The sequence below is a fragment of the Drosophila innubila genome (assembly GCF_004354385.1).
Source record: "Drosophila innubila isolate TH190305 chromosome 2L unlocalized genomic scaffold, UK_Dinn_1.0 4_B_2L, whole genome shotgun sequence".
NCBI lineage: Eukaryota > Metazoa > Arthropoda > Insecta > Diptera > Drosophilidae > Drosophila > Drosophila innubila.
In genome coordinates, this window is record NW_022995372.1 from 112,316 (window position 1) to 119,191 (window position 6,876).

General features: G+C 40.3%; 1 pseudogene; it reads left to right on the forward strand.

Moving 5' to 3' along the window:
- Positions 1-975: 975 nt before the first annotated feature.
- Positions 976-6,876, forward strand: part of LOC117779517 — a 12,176-nt pseudogene continuing 6,275 nt past the window's right edge.

Consider the following 6,876-nt stretch of genomic DNA (forward strand, 5'->3'; position numbering starts at 1 on the left):
ATCAGTTTGGTTAAGATATTTCAAAAAACAAAAAACTTTTTCATACTAAGACTTATTTTTTGATTGAGCGTTGCAGCTATATGATATAGCGGACCGATTTTAATCAAATTTTTGTGATGTATAATACCAGCCCAGATGCATATTCTATCAGTTGGTTCTTGAAATCTCAACAAACAAAAAACTTCTTTTCATACTAAAGCTTCATTTTCGATGTTTGTCTTTATGGCAGCTATATGATATAGTGGTCCGATCAAAAAATAAAACAAACTTGATCTGCCTATGGTATCCAGGAACCTAATGCCAAGTTTGAAATCCTAGCTCTTATGGTTCTGAAATCGACGCGTTCAAACCGACGGACATGGCCTCAAGCGACTCGGCTATTGATTTTGATCAAGAATATATATACTGGGGTCTACCACGCCCCCTCTGCCTGTTACATAAAATTAAAACCATATTTTGCAGCTCTTTGGTCTAGGAACAATTTCTGATTGCGTAATGGAAATTCACTTGTAAACGTGTTAAATTAAATATATCGGTTAGAGCAATCGGCGTTGTTTTAATCCATTTGCCAGTACAGAAAGTTTCAATAGGTTTGAATACTGACGTAATTGCACTAATTGGCATGAATAACTGCAAAACCAGCACTAATTTGAAAATAGATCATAATTTTCCATGCGGAGACCAAAAAACATATGCAATGCCGCACTGCTTGCCCAAAAAATAAAATTAATTTTCCAACGGAACAAAATGTTGAAGTTATTTGAACATGAGGCCGCATTGGCCTTGTTATTGTCTTATTGGCCTTAAAATTATTGTCTAAATAATACATAACTATGTATTTGTTCTTTCTCACATAAAAACTTGAAGAAATTTTCAATTTTATGATTTGTTCTTTTTTCCGTCCCTTTTAAACATTTTTTGTCCTGGTTTTGTCCTTTTTTTGCGATCCGTCTATCCAGTTTTTTTTTTCGAATTATGGCAGCACGGTACTCCATCTCGTGAGTAGTTCAGTTGAACTATTCTAAGCGATCTGATACAAGGTGCAGTAAATTATCGACCGACCTCCACATTTTATTAAGCTACGAAAACGAAAATTAAAGGCAATAGTTATTTATAATATATTTCCAAATTAAGTAGCCTTAAGCAATTGAAAAACTATGGTCATTCCCAAGGAAGTGACTACAAGGACTACTTCGAGAAAGCCAACAAATTGGTCGAGGAGGAGAGCTCTGATCCACCAACGGATCCGTATGATCCCATTAAGGCGCCGATGTCTTGTTGACCTGAAGAAGCAGCTCGATGATCAGCTGATCTCGATGAGCTTCAGTGAGAGTTGAGGCTGTGACAGGAACTGGTGTTCAAGTCCATGCTAGCTTCGTTTGCCGTGACCAGTCGCATATACATTTACACCGAGGAGTCGTCTGAGGGCGAAAAGTTTTCAATCGATGCCTGGAATTAATGGAGCCGCACAAGAAGCTAATGAGGGTATTATACCCACATCGGTGCTGTCAACGAGCTGAGCATTGTGCTAGGCCCAGGCAGGAATACAAAGCCGCTGCAGTTCGCTGCTAAAGGCAGAGATTAGTTATATTGAGTTAAGGAGAGGGAAATGTTGCCTGGGCTGTTGTCGATCTGTATAGTCCGCCAGATGAGCTGGCAACGGCTGCAGGCGCCAAGGAGCTGAGAATCTTCTACACGCTATGCTGCTTCTATCTGGCCCAGATGTATGGACACATTGGCGAGCCGGAAAATGGCACAATGCTGTCATCGCACCCTGCATCGACAGCTGCAGTTTAAATCCTATGATGCCATTGATTTTGCCCTGAATACGGCAACATTGTCGCAGTATTATCTGGGCGGAGCGTTTTAAGGAGGTACGCTGCCACATCATTATGTCCGAGCACGAGTTGAATATGTTACAGCCGGAGATGAACGAACAACAGCGGTCAGATTTATACGGAGACATTTCGGCATCGTTATGCAGATGTTGCCAGATGTTGGGCCAAAATACGGCTGCATCTGTTGCAACTTCAAAGAGCGTTTGCCGCAGGATGACGACGAGGAGCAGCAGGAGCAGGTAACCCGCCACATGCGACCAAGCAGCTCACTTTGGCTGCTCACGAGGATTATCGCTTTGCGGATCTGGATTTGACGGCCTGCGAGAGTCGAGTCAGCTGTGATTATTGTCTGACCTGACGATGCCAAGCTGGTGTTCCACTTTGTCAATAACGAGTATATAGACGCGCCAAGGACTATTGCCAGCAGAAACAGAGGCCACTGAGTATGCCAAGATTATACAGGACTGCCCGAGGCATACGAGCATATTGCTTTCTTTTGAGGAACAGCCCGAGAATCAGGCCAAGATGCAGAAACGTCGGGCCAAATTTCTAGAGGATCTGCTTGACTTACTCGATCCCATGTTCTATTTAAAGATCTGTCGCGAATGCTGGTATGTGGCTGGCACGGCACACGCTGCTGTCCTGACGTACGTCTGACTCCATGAAGGCGCAACAGTCGCCAACGCCGGAGCAAGTCAAGCGGATCAATCAGGCAGCACTGAAGGCCATCAAGCACTTCGAGAGTTTTGTAAATCGTATCTGGCGTCACCGACCGTCAACGACGGCGAGCAATGGAAGAGCAACATGGACATGGAGGTGCGTCCATGCTCTATGCACACTTTCATATTGGAAGACTCTATACAAACTGATCAGTGGACAGCCACAGCAACAGCTGGAGCAACTGCAGCAATGTCTGCGCTATTATAGCGCTTCACTGAGGCATGTGGCGAGCACATGGATGCCTCCAACCGATGCACGGCGAGATTAGCGTAGTCCGTGAGATGCTAGACTGCTGCACTGAAGATTGTCACAGTTAAACGCAGATTGGAGTGAATTTCCAAGCTTTATTTATGTTATACTAATCCAAAATCAATAAAACAAATGGAAACAAAATTCAGAAGGGTAATCCTGTGCTGGATGTGGGCTTCAGCTGGCAATCCGCACGGACAATGGCGACTGGCATGGGGGATTTGTACTGACGTCGCTTTATCAGTGCCTTCTGCATGTTGTTGCCCCACCTGGCGCAGTGGCAGAGCCGTTATGTTGTCCAGCAAATTGTCCTGGGCGTGCTTTAGTGGTGCTGGCGACCAGCTCTCACATTGATGGCACGAGGATCTGCCATCGGTTCACGTTCCAGCACATCGACAATAATGCGCAACGTTTCCTCCGATTGAAACCTCCAGGGCAACACCTCGGACAGCTCCTTGAACATGTGCATCACAATGAACTGGGTGCGATTGATCACCTACATAATGGGCACACAGTGAATCCTTTCGCATGTTCGAATATGCAGAGATTAGCTCCTCCGTATTGACATCGAGTGTTCGTAGTCGAAGACAGCAACGATCTCATTGAAGAGCTTCAGCTCCTCCGCGCTTATATGAATGAAATACTTCTGGGCACAATCGTCTCCAGATGCTCTCGTGATGCACCTGGCAATGCGATCCGTGTATCTGCCTTGGAAACTGTAGGCCGCCTGGCACAAATACAACGATGATCTTCGAGAATTTGCGCACATTATCGGCGCCTGCATCGACCAAAGAACTGATTGAAACTCTTGGACAATAGTATGCACCGATCCATGATGAAGTCATCCGGCATGGGAGGTAGCATGCCTCCACGTTCAGTATGGTTGACACAGCCCACCTCCGGCTCCATGGGCGTGAGTTCGTTGAGCACAGCTTGCGGTTGAGATGGAAGCAACTCGTTGATCTGAGCGGCTTTGCCTTCAGCCGAAGTGTGCAGATCTCTCGCTCCAGGCACTGCAATATAGATTTAAATGCATTTAAATCAGACATAGCAAATAATATTACATTTAGTTATTTAATTTAATTCAAACTTTCTTTTCGATAAAATTATGAAATATTACAGACCCCGTACCTATGAAAAGTACAGGGTCTATTGGGCTTGTTTTCAACAGAATATGCGTACAGGCAGAAGGAGGCGTGGCAGACCCTATAAAATATATATATTCTTGATCAGCATCAATAGCCGAGTTGAGTTTTTTTTTCGGACCACTGTATCATAAAGCGCCAATAGGAACAATCGGTCGAAAATCAAGTTTAAGTATGAAAAACTTTTTTGTTTTACGAGATATCTAAAGCAAACTGATACAATAAGCATGACTTGGTTTTATATATTCTGTCCAAAGTTGGTTCAAATCGGACCACTATATCAAATAGAATGTCATAGGACCGATCGGGTGAAAATCAAGTCTTAGTATGAACCACTTTTTTTGATTTTTTGACATATCGTAACAAACTGATAGGATATACATAAAACTTTTTTTATATCCTGTTCAAAGCTGGTTCAAATCGGTCCACTATATCATATAGCTGTCATAGGACCGATCGAAAATTAAGTCTTAGTATAAAAACTTTTTTTGTTTTATGAGATATGGTAACCAAACTATCAAATATATAAAAAACTTGGCTTTATATATTCTGTCCAAAGTTGGTTCAAATCGAGCACTATCTCATATAGCTGTCATGTCTTTTATGTTTTATGAAACATTGTAACTAATATGATACAAAATGAATTTAAGTTAACTAAATTTTTTTATTTTTCCATTGTTAGTTTTTGCATAATAAGTAATAATGAGTGACAGTCGAGTATACTGACTGCACCGTCCGACTAGTTTTATTTAAAAATCATGAGTGAAAAATTAAAAAAAATAAAATATATAAATTTACTTTAGATTTTGTGACTAAATTTAAAATGACTTAAAAAAAAAAATGTAATTGAATTGAAAATTCTAATAACATTCGCGATGTGTTGCTCAATAGTAGTGCTGCAAAATGATCGCCTCTTTTCCTCTCATGCAATTTCATGCATACCAATCAGCTTCTGCCCGAATATATTGAAAATTGTGACGTCATAATGAATTTTGCCATGCAAAAATACTTATTTATATATTAATCTAATTGTATATTTGTAAATACATAAATTATACAACAACAATTTCATTACATGATATCGATAATACTTTTGCTTATCGCTCGATTCTACTCGATACCCAAAAAAAAATGGGTACTATTTCGTACTGTCTTTGTTCGCGCCTTGCATATAAACGTATCATGCTGTCTCGCTCGCACGTTCAACTTGCAATGCAAATGTAATTATTGAATTAAATGTAATTCCGAAATATCTTCTCTATTTATGGGTCAATCGCTTTGAAATTTTCAGGGTCGCTTAATAGACTTACTTCCCACCTGATTGTTCAGTTAAGGAGTGATATCTTAAAAATTTCGCCTGTAAATCACTTTATGCGATATTATGGGGCGTTGCATCCAAAGTTGGAAACAAACTTGACCTGCGTATGGTATCCAGGAACCTACATAAAAATTTGAAGCTTCAGCTCTTATAGGCTCTGAGATCGCGTTAAAACAGCGCGTTCAAACAGACGGACAGACAGACGGACAAGAATATATATATATATGGGCTCCATACGCCTTCTGCCTGTTACATACATTCTGCCAAACACATTATACCCTTTTTTGCCCATTTTCAATGGCAATTCAATAAAAATTTGAAATTAAGAAAGTTAAACGCTTAAAGACTCATATTATATAATGTATATAAAAAATTTAAGAATAAACATTTTATCCGAATAAATAAATTATAAAAATTTAAAACAAAAAATAAGGCAAATAATTAAAAACTAAATGCACATGCAAAAAATACAAAAAAAAAAAAATAAAAAAATTTGTTAAAAACAATGTATTTTATTTTTTCGTATTTTCTTTTAAATGTTTTGTCGGGCAAATGAATGATTTCTGAACACGAATCGTTGTCAACTTAGTTTGTAGTCTAGATGTGTTCATAAGCGAACATACAGACAGACAAACAATTTAAATAAAGGGTTAAAGGGTCATAGATTAGATTAGCAACGCACCTCAATCTGTTGGAGCAGCGTTCTCAACCCTATCAGCTTCTCAATGCCGTAGCTTAGATTGAGCACCTGAGGATTTGACCACTTGGCATAATTGTGCTCAAAACGTCCAGGAGCGAGTCCAGGACATTTGCTGCTCCAAGAGCACCGTCTGTATGTTGAGCTTCTCCGTGTTGGTTTGTGTCTCTTGCAAGCTGCTGCTCGCAGCGCGACATTCAATCTAAAGAAAGACACTCTGGGAGTTAGTTACCCTACAGTTCTTTATGAAGGCCTACCCTTTCGTTCCTGCAGCTCTTTCTCGAGGGCAGACATCTCCTCGGCTGTTGATTCCAACTCAAAGACGTAACGTCGCAGCACTTCCTCCTCCAGTTCATCGAGATTGACAATCAATCCAAAGCGCTTCATCTGCGCCTGTTTGATTTCTCCTCGAGGCGTGTTATTTCAAATCTCATAAACTTGATATCCGATTCATGCGACGCAAATGCACGAAATTAATGCGATGCCATCGTCGTGGCCAACGTTTCCTCGTGCAGCTTCGGTTTCGACGTCGTAGATCGACCAACATGTCGGCATCAAAAAGTATCGCATTTGAGACATCTCGATAATCGTTGCCCTCATAGAAATGCTGCAGCTGATCCATGCGCAGAATCAGTCTCACCTGCACCTTGTTTATCTCCTGTTGTCTGTTACGCTGTAAGGATGAAAAATTGAAGAAATATGTCACATCGATTACAAAATTGCGAAAACTGGAGATTTAAAATTTTAATTTTCAAAGTCTCAAAGGACTCTTACTATCACAATCAAAATTCTAGCAAATATATAATTTTATTATGAGATTTAATAAAATCGGATTGCAGAATAAATAACTTTGGAGACCAAATCATGTTTAAAATGACATTCCGTTGAAAATCGGTTTAGTATTGCCAA